This window comes from Triticum aestivum, chromosome 5B (assembly GCF_018294505.1).
Source record: "Triticum aestivum cultivar Chinese Spring chromosome 5B, IWGSC CS RefSeq v2.1, whole genome shotgun sequence".
Taxonomy (NCBI): domain Eukaryota; kingdom Viridiplantae; phylum Streptophyta; class Magnoliopsida; order Poales; family Poaceae; genus Triticum; species Triticum aestivum.
Window position 1 is genome coordinate 269,344,442 of NC_057807.1, and position 10,882 is coordinate 269,355,323.

The window sequence follows — 10,882 nt, forward strand, 5'->3', positions numbered from 1 at the left end:
TCTCCCCCTATATCTTGTAATTCATACACGCATTTGATATATAATATGAAGAATTTGAAATGCATGATGAAATATGGTGCCTGATGAGATTCAGCATGCGTGCAATGTCATTAACGAGGAATAAGCATGCAGAGCATAATGCAACAAATGTATCAGTGCACCATCGGGTTTAAGATTACAACTCGATCCAAATAAAAGTTTCAGAAGAATGAGAGTTGTAACTTAAAAAATGCCCTTAATATAGACCCACTTGAAGACTAACTCAGATTTCTCCCCCTTTGTCATCAAATGACCAAAAGGATTGAAACTGAGGACTAACGCCCCTGAAGAATTTCAAGTTGATGGAGGAGCGCCAGCGTTGTCGGGGTTGTTTGTTGTAGTAGGGCCTGCCGCAGTGTCGTCCAAATCTTCAAACTCATCAGTGTCACGCGATGAAGAATAAGAGCTGGCCACCAAGGAAGGAACTTTGACCTTCTTGAATTTCTTCGGTGGAGGTGCAGACCAGTCAAATTCTTCCTTGAGACCCATATTCTTCAGATCAGCAGCGCTGTAGACATGAGAGAGAACAGCCCAGGTGCGGTTGAAGGTTTCATGGAGGTAGTGGTGGTTCTTCTTCACTGCATTGTGTGTTGAGGTCATGTTGTGAAGAATTGAACCAAACTGACGCTTGACCCATTTATGATTGCGATCAACCTTCTGATGCAGACTGAGGAGTAACTCACGGTCAGTCATCACCCTGGGTGCTGTGGCTTGAGGATTTTGCTTGGCTGAGGTATTGGCGGCAGAGTCATGTGTGGCAGAATCGTCATTGGTAGAGTAAGATGCAGCCTTGCGAAATTGACCATCCAATGGACGAATGCCTTCATCGATCACAGCAGCGGCCTTGCCTTTGTCATCAGCGGATGAAACTGTCCGTTTGAGGACTTCAATGGGAGGCAAGTAGCTACCATGGTTTAGAGTGTCATCTTTGTAATTCAGTGAAGATCTTGCCCTGATGAATCTCATAATCCAAGGAGCATAGGACTTCAGCTCGAATGGTGACATAGCAATATTGGCCAGAGTCCTCATGAAGAAATCATGGAAGTTGACGGGAACGCCATGAATGAGGTTGAAAAGCATATTCTTCATGATGCCAACGACTTCTTCATCATTTGAGTCGTGGCCTTTGATAGGACTCATTGTCTTCGTCAGAATTCGATAGACAGTCCGAGGCACATAGAGTAATTCCTTGACGAGGAATTTGGTTCGTGGGGCCTGCCTTGGCTTCAATGGCTTCATCAGCACTTGCATATAGTGATTTGAAAGTTCTGGTTCGTTGTAGATACAACGAGCATCATCAAGTGGAGGACTGAGAGGAAGGGCATGAAGCAATTCAGTTGTTGGTGCCTTGTAGTGAGTGTTTTCAGACATCTAGTCCAATACCCAGGAGTTCACGTCTTCAGCGTCTCCGGTGATGTGCAGAGTTGCATAGAATTGAAGAATGAGTTCTTCATTCCAGTCACAGATATCAATGCAGAAGTTCAAAAGTCCTGTGTCATGAAGAACACTGAGGACTGGCTCAAAGCCGGGCAGAGACTCCATGTCCACATGAGGAATATGTGCATGATCGAAGACTTTGTCTTTGTTGAAGAGCACTGAGGAATAGAAATTGGCTTGGCTGGCAGTCCAGAAATGCCTCTTCCTTATGCGAGCAGAATCATATGGATTATAATCAGTGAAGAATACGTGCTCGGCAAAGAAATCTTCAGCCTTGAACTTCTGTTTGCTGGAGAACGGATTCTTTTGCTTTGGCAGAGGGGTGTCAGTGAGTTGCATCACCACCTCAGGAATCGCGAGCTCAGGTTCTTCAGGCTGAGGAATTTCTTGTTCCTCAACAGGTGCAGTCTGAGGATCAGCAGCATCAGGTTCATCAGCACTAGTGGCTGGAATTTCTTCATGCACAGAGAGAGTGGGTTGAGTTTCTTCAGAGCCCAATTGAACTGTTGGTGCAGGGGACTGAGGTATCTGTTGGAGCGGGCTGAAGAGAGGAGTATTGGGATGCTGACTTTCCCAAAAGTCATCATTCATCACAGGTGTGGTGCATCCTATATCCATATCTTCATCTTCAATTTCCTCAACACCTGCCTCTTCAGCTGTGAACTGAGGCATAGGTGAGGAAATGACTGGCGTTGAGGGGATTGCGTCCACTTCAATTTCTTCATCAATCTGCTCTGACGAAGTAGCAGAATGATGTTCTTCATCAGATCCGATGGGGATCTCATAGTCTTCTCCAAAAGGAACAAGGTCCTTTGACAGCATGGAGGAAATCAGAACAGCATCAATTGGATTTTCGAGTGAGCTGGTCATTGGCTTCATTTTCTTCGCAGCCGAAGAATTTGACACAGCTGATGCCTTCCTTTTCTTCACTGCAGATCGCTCTGCAGCCTTTGTCTTTTTCACATCAAATGCACATGGAAGAATTGGAGTTGGTGTAGGTGCAGATGGAGCTGAGGAATCTGGTTGATTTTCTTCAGGCGCAACTGATGCAGTTGCCCTGACTTCTTCAGTTTCTTCAGGCGCACCACTAGTGGATGCCCTGGCAATTTCTTCAGCGGCTAGAATGGGATCATCAGCCCTGGAACTAGCATTTTCATCAGCAGCCTGAACTTCATCAGTGGTGCTGGCATGTTCTTCAGTCGGTTGAGCTGAGGCTTCAGCCTGAGGAATTTCATGTTGCGTTGAGGCTGCAACATTGGTGAATTTCTTCGTCAGGTTGACGAATCTGACTTTGGCCCCTTGCCAATCAGCATAATAAGCATCAAAGTTTTTGCTGAGGTCTTGAATTTCAGTCTGGACCTTGAGAAGTTCTTCAGGTGTCATTTTGAGAACATTTTTCTTCAGGAACTTCTCCTTTCTGTATTGAGCTTTCTTGATCTCTCTTTCCTTTTCAAACTTCCATTTCTCTTCAGTGATGAAATGGGTCAGCATGTGATTTTGACCAGCGGTCAGATGAAAATCGGGCATGGGGGTGTTTGGATCCTTGTGCTAGAGATCAATATAATCGAGGATTTTCCTCGGATCCAACAGCAGTGGCACAGATGTGCCTTTGGCTCTAGCGGCCTTCACCTGTCTGTCTCTGATGATTTCTGCGAGTTCATCATCAGAGGCTTCATCATCAGATGGCACATGGAATGCGACCTGTTTCTTCTTTGGACTTGGCCGAGGACCTCGTCCAGCTGTTGCTTTGGTCTTCAGTAGAGTCGGGCCAGATGATGAAATTGGTGCAGCTGAGGAACTTGCTGAGACACCAGAGGCAATCGAGAAACCAGCAGTCCTTTGACATGTAGTCAGATGCACAGGAGCTGAGGACTTTGTCGGAACTGCTGAGGACTTCGGAGGAGCAGGAGCAGTGTGAGGAATTTGCCGTGAGGGCGCTGCTGAGGAACTTGGCCGTGAGGGCATTGATGGTGAAGCACTTGGCTTACGAGCAGGCTTCTTTGGCATGGATTTCCTCGGTTGGACCGAGGCCTCAGTAGCAGTAGCAGTGGCAGAATCCTCATTGAATTTCTTCACTGCCTCCTTGGCTTGTCTTGCCAATTTGGCTTGATGCTTAGCCCATTCTTCAGGAAAGTCCTCACCACGTTTGATGCTTGTGGGATCAGCTACTTGGCCAGGTGCCAATGGAGCTCTTGGGCACGGAGGATTGAGGGCGAATTTCTTCATGTACTTTGGAGTCACATATCTGTACTCCCTCCATTCCCTTGCCCATCTCCGTTCAATCTTCTGAATGCGCACCTTGCGCTGATTTTTGTTTTCCTTGCCATATTTTGCTTCATCAGGTGTGAAATAGTCAGCATAAATTTCCTCAGGGATTTCAAACGCAGTAATAACCTCAGGTTTCTTTCCTCCTTTTTGCGGCTTCTTACCGTCTGCCATATTCTTCAGTTGAGGAATTTGAACAAATGAGTTCTCTGAAGAAGCACGCAATTTTTCTTTGAGGAACGCTACAAATGAGTTAAGTTGATGAGAACCTAGTGATTCAGCAGCAGACATGAGTACCTGTGAACAGAGTACAGGTGCGAGGAATTTGGAGAGGTCATATGCGTTCTGAGAAGGTTTTTGAAAAGAACAAGTTTTGAGGAATTTGACCAGATGAACCTTGAAGAATTTCACTAAGCGATCTTTGTCTTAGGTTCCAGAGTTGTATAGATCGAGGATCCATACAATTGAGGAATCTTGAGGAAAATCATTGCTTAGATAAATGAATCAAGAGCATAGTTTGTTTGAGGTGTTCATATATGTGAAGATTTGAAGAATAAACACCTTTGAAGATTTTCAGGAAAGCTTGAGAATCAAAGCGAGTAATAAAAGTAACTTTTAATTACCCGAAATGAAGAACACGACGAATTGATAAGAACAGACGGGAAGTTCGTCAGGTTAGATCTTCCTTGCCCTAACTCGGCGGAGGAAGACAGCTACGGCGGCGGCGGAGTGAAGATTTCCGCGGCCAGCGTGAGTACGGCGGCGACGAGGTCGAGGCAGCGAAGCTCTTCCTCACCGGCGACGATGGAGTAGCGGTGGCGCTAGGGTTTGAGGAGCTCGAGCGGGAGAGAGATGGTCGAGCGGAGTAAATGAAGTGAGGAAGGGGAGAGGGGTATTTATAGACACGGTGAAAAACTGTTCGCCCGAAGATTTGGGACGAACGTGCCCCTGCCCTTTCTCCTTCACGCGACATGTGTCACCCACGTACTGTGTAGTGGAGATTGTGTATGATCGTGGGTGAGTAAAATAATGCATCGTGGGATGCGGAACGGTTTGAGCGGCAAAACCGAAAATTTGGATAAGATTTGTTTTAAAGTTTCGTATGCAATTTCTTCAGCTGACAAGGACATAGTGAAGATTTTGAATGAGTTTCAAATAGAACGCACATGAAGAATTTGTGAATAGATTGGGTTGAGTATAGCATAGAGGGGGAAGGGTCCGATCACATTCACTTAGCAAAAAAAACTTGAAGAAATAGCTATAAGTGAATGCTGTAGAGGACATAAACTCATATATATATATATATATATATACCCAATGAAGAAAATCGAAGGGAACAGTGAAGATTTTGCAAAGTTGAAGAATTTGAAAAACTGAAGAATTTCAAAAACTGAGGAAAAACTCAAATTGAGGATTTTCAACTTTTTGTGGTGGCGTGACCCACCGTATAAGAATGATGATTTCAGACACCGCGTACAATTGTCGTAGGGTTCTGAGAATCAAATTCTTCATTAATTTCTTCACACTTAGAGTGTTATTCTTCATTGATTGAGGAAAAACGTTTCTTCATGTGTTGCACATCTAAGTCATCAATTTTGCATAAGTGTAGGATGTGTGTCTTTTTCAAAGAACATTCGAAGATTCTAAGATATTTAGCTCACACCGCAACTTGCTAAATCTCTTCTCATCCAAGGGCTTAGTGAAGATATCGGCTAGCTGTTCTTCAGTCTTCACGTGCTCGATGGAGATGTCGCCCTTCAACACATGATAACGAAGAAAATGATGACGAATCTGAATGTGCTTTGTCTTCGAGTGCTGAACTGGGTTGTGAGCAATCTTGATGGCACTCTCATTGTCGCAGAGGAGAGGCACATTCTTCACGTTGACGCCATAGTCCTTGAGTGTTTGCTTCATCCAAAGCAGTTGAGCACAGCAAGAGCCAGCAGCAATGTATTCAGCTTCCGCAGTGGACAGTGATACGCAGTTCTATTTCTTCGAGGACCAACAGACCAAAGATCGTCCGAGGAAATGACAAGTGCTAGAAGTTGACTTGCGGTCCACACGATCACCAGCATAGTCAGAGTCAGAATATCCAATGAGATCAAAAACAGAGCCCTTGGGGTACCATAATCCTAGTGTTGTGTGTGAGCTAGATATCGAAGAATATGCTTCACGGCCTTATGGTGTGATTCCTTCGGTGCATCTTGAAATCGGGCACACATGCAAACACTAAGCATTATATCTGGCCTAGATGCACATAAGTACAATAGAGAACCAATCATGGAGCGGTATACCTTGTGATCGAAGTCAATACCATTTTCATCAGTGCATAGATTGCCTTTTGTGGGCATAGGAATTTTGACGGCTTTGCAATCTTGCATGCCGAATTTCCTCAGTACATCTTTGAGGTATTTCTCCTGAGATATGAATATGCCATTGCGCTGTTGACGAATTTGAAGACCTAAGAAGAATTTCAACTCTCCCATCATAGACATTTGATATTCTTCACTCATCATATAGGCAAATTCATCACTATAACGTTGGTCAGTACAGCCAAAGATAATATCATCAACATATATTTGCCACACAAACAATTCACCATCATAAGATTTAGTAAAGAGAGTAGGGTCGAGTGAACCGGGTGTGAAGCCATTCTTCACGAAGAATTCCTTCAATGTATCATACCACGCCCGAGGGGCTTGCTTGAGGCCATAGAGGGCCTTACTAAGTTTGAAGACTTTGTCAGGATTCTTTGGATCTTCAAAACCTGGGGGTTGAGCAACATATACTTCTTCCTCAAGCTTACCATTGAGGAATGCACTTTTCACATCCATTTGATATAAGATGATATCATGATGATTAGCATAAGCAAGTAATATGCGAATAGCCTCAAGTCTAGCAACAGGTGCAAAAGTTTCATTGAAATCAATTCCTTCAACCTGTGTGTAGCCTTGAGCTACCAGTCGTGCCTTATTCCTTACCACAAGGCCATTTTCATCTTGTTTGTTGCGGTAGATCCACTTTGTGCCAATGATATTATGCTTGTGAGGATCTGGACGTTTGACCAGTTCCCAGACATTGTTGAGCTCGAACTGATGTAATTCTTCTTGCATAGCCTGAATCCACTCCGGCTCCAAAAATGCTTCATCTACCTTAGTGGGCTCTATGATAGAGACAAAAGCATAGTGCCCACAAAAGTTAGATAAATGTGAAGCTTTTGAGCATGTGAGAGGACCTGGCGAATCAATGTCATCGATGATCTTGTCAACTGGTACTTCTTTTGCAACGCGAGGATGAGCTGGTTGACGTCGAGGTATTTGATCATTTTCCTCAGCACCATTAACTTCATCATTATCTTCAGGTGCGTCAGCTCGATGTTCTTCGCGTACTGGAATGAATTCTTCAGCAAGTTCTTCAGTAGGAATGACATCCTCAGTTGCCTTGAACTTGATAGAATCCTCAGGTGCTGGTTCATCTAACACAGAAGGTAGGCGCTCTCTTTGCGAGCCATTAGTTTCATCGAACCGCACATCTACAGTTTCAACAATCTTGTGAAGAGCGATGTTGAAGACTCTGTAGGTGTGCGAGTCCTTTCCGTAACCAAGCACAAAACCTTCATGTGCTTTCGGTGCAAATTTAGAATTGTGGTGAGGATCTCTAATCCAACATTTATCACCGAAGACTTTGAAATAACTCACATTGGGTTTCTTGTCAGTGAGGAGTTCATAGGCCGTCTTCTTGAAGAATTTGTGAAGATATACTCTGTTGATGATGTGGCACGCAGTATCAATTGCATCAATCCAAAAGCGATGAGGCGTTTTGTATTCATCAAGCATAGTGCAAGCCATCTCAACAAGAGTTCTGTTCTTGCGCTCCACGACGCCGTTTTGCTGAGGAGTATAAGGAGCAGATAACTCATGAGTAATACCAAGTTCATCAAGATAGTCATCAAGACCGGAATTCTTGAACTCAGTTCCATTGTCACTTCTGATGTGCTTGATCTTTACACCAAAGTTGGTTGAAGCCCTCGAGGAAAATCGTTTGAAGACTTCCTGCACTTCATGTTTGTAAGTAACAATGTGTACCCATGTATATCGAGAGTAATCATTAACAATGACAAAACCATATAGAGATGCAGCATTAGAGAATGCTGAGTAATGATTTGGTCCGAAGAGGTCCATGTGAAGCAATTCGAATGGACGAGTAGTGGTCATGATAGTCTTCGCTGGATGCTTGGCCTTGGTCATTTTTCCGGCTTCACAGGCTCCGCATAAGTGATCCTTGAGGAATTTGACATTCTCAATGCCAATGACATGCTTCTTCTTCGCAAGCGTGTGCAAATTCTTCATGCCTGCGTGACCAAGTTGTCGATGCCATAGCCAGCCTTCTGAAGCTTTTGCAAGTAGACACACGGCTGGTTGTGGTCCTGTAGAGAAATCAACAATATAATAATCTCCTCTCCTAAAGCCTTCGAAGACTTTGGAATGGTCAGCTTCCATAATCACAACACAGCGATACTTGCCAAACACAACAACCATATCAAGATCACAAAGCATTGAGACTGACATGAGATTGTATCCTAAGGACTCAACAAGCATGACTTCGTCCATGTGTTTATCCTTAGAGATCGCAACCTTACCAAGACCCAATACCTGACTTTTGCCTTTGTCAGCAAAGATGATATGCTTCATATGTGACGGTGATAAGGGAGCATCCATCAAAAGATTCTTGTCACCAGTCATGTGATTTGTACATCCACTATCGAGGACCCATTCAGTGGTTTTGGGTTGATCATCCTGCAGATGAATTAGTGTAACTTACAATCTCATATGCTTCATCAGCGAAGAATATGATATCAAGTTCATCAGATGAATTTCATCAAGCAGTAAACAGATATAGCAGTATGAGGACGTGTGAAATGAAAGTTCATTTCATCATGGTTAGCCTGTGTCCTTTCAGGTAATTTTGTCAGGTCCCTGGCAAATTCTTCAGACGTTAAGGCACGTCTGGAGACCTGGCCCTGCAGAAGAGATTAGTTCTTTTTCTTCACCACCCACATCTGAAGGGATGGCAAAGAGTTCATCACTCTGCGAGCACCATACGAGAATGGTGGCATAGAAGCCAAACCATTTCGTTTCACATAAGAGGGGTTAGGGTAAGCATATGAATAAGCAGAGAAATTCTTCGAGGACTTATGAACATAATGATTTGAAGAATAATGTGCATATTCGTAGCCCTTAGCTTTACCCTGTGAAACAGAGTTGTTAGCACGATGATAATCATGTGAGGACTTTGATCCATTTGAGGAATTTGATCCGTATGAGGAATTTGGTCTGTATGAGGACTTGGATCCATATGAAGAATTTGGTCCATATGAAGAGTTCGATATGGGGTTCCTATTCTTCACAGGTGGTGTCATGAGGACATTCACCTGAAGACTTTCAACATAACTTTTGGGAACCCAGATTTTCTTCATAGGGGAACCGTTCCTGCAGTTAGTCCCAACATATCTAGCAAATACTTCACCATTCTGATTTTTGAACAGTTTATAGTTGGAGTCAAATGACTCATCAGAAGAATGAGGAGATTCACATGTAAAGCCAGATAACATGGATGGATCAACTAGAGGTCCCTTTGCAGCAACCCATGAGGTTTTGGGGTACTGCTCAGGCTTCCAATATGTTCCATCAGCATTAAGTTTCCTCTCAAAGGCAATACCTTCTTTCCTAGGGTTTATGTTGAGGATCTGCTTTTTGAGCACATCACAAAGAATCTGATGCCCTTTGAGGCTTTTGTACATGCCTATCGTGTATAGTTCCTTTAGCCCTGCATCGTCAGTGATACTAGCAATGTCCTCAGATGAGGAAGTAGTGATAGCAGAGGCAGGTGAAGAATTTGTAACAGTTGAAGCATTTGAACATTCAGGTGAAGAATTAGCAGATTCACGTTCAATGCACTTTAAGCATGGAGGAACAAATTCTTCCTGAGAAGCGCTGATTTGTTGAGCAAGTAATGAATCGCGCTCCTTCTGAAGATCTTCATAACTCACTCTTAGCTTCTCAAGATCTTGCTTTCTTTGAAGAAATTCATAAGAAAGTTTCTCATGATCAGATAAGAGAGTGTTATGATGACTTTGAATGTTATCAAGCCTAGACTTAAGTCTCTGAAGATTTTCGGTCAGGGCTTTAGTGCGATCCATTTCTTCACCTAACATATCATCACTTTTGTCTAGCATGTTTTGAACCTTTTCAAGAGCCCTTTGTTGTTTTACAGCAATCTTAGCAAGTTTAGAGTAGCTGGGCTTGAGATCCTCATCAGATTCATTTTCACTAGATTCAGAGGAGGTGTATTTGAGTACCTTTGCACCTTTTGCCATGAAGCAATAGGTGGGAGCGTAGTCATCATTATCTTCATCAGGCTTGTCGGTGGAGTCAGTTTCTTCAGTGTTGAAGATGGACTTGCTAACGAAAGCAGTAGCGAAGGCCAGACTCGCCACACCAGATTCGGATTCTTCAGACTCCTCTTCTTCCTCATGTTCCTCAGATTCAGCTTCAGAGTCCATTTCCTTGCCAATGAATGCCTGAGCCTTCTTGGAGCTGCCCTTCTTGTGAGATGAAGACTTCGAGGATTTTGATGACGAAGATTTTGATGATTTCTTCTTCTTCTTCGCATCATCAGAACTGTAATCCTTGTATTTCTTCTTCTTCAATTCCTTTTCCCACTGAGGACAATCTTGAATATAATGACCAGGTTTCTTGCATTTGTGGAACAACCTTCTCTTATAGTCACTTGATGAGGAATCACTGCTTCTTGAGGTTTTTCCAAGGCGACCACGTCTTGAGAACTTCTGGAATTTCTTCACGAGCAGTGCTAGCTCCTGGCTCAGTTCTTCAGGATCACCAATGCTACTACCAGAGTCCTCACATTCAGACTCAGACACAACCTTGGCCTTCAGGGCACGTGGTTTGCCATAGCTCGAACCATCGAGATCTCTCTTTTCAGCAAGCTGGAACTCGTGAGTATTTAGCCTTTCGAGGATATCAGCGGGATCAAGAGACTTGTAGTCAGCCCGTTCTTGTATCATCAGACCCAGAGTATCAAATGAGGAATCAAGCGATCTCAACAGTTTCTTCACCACCTC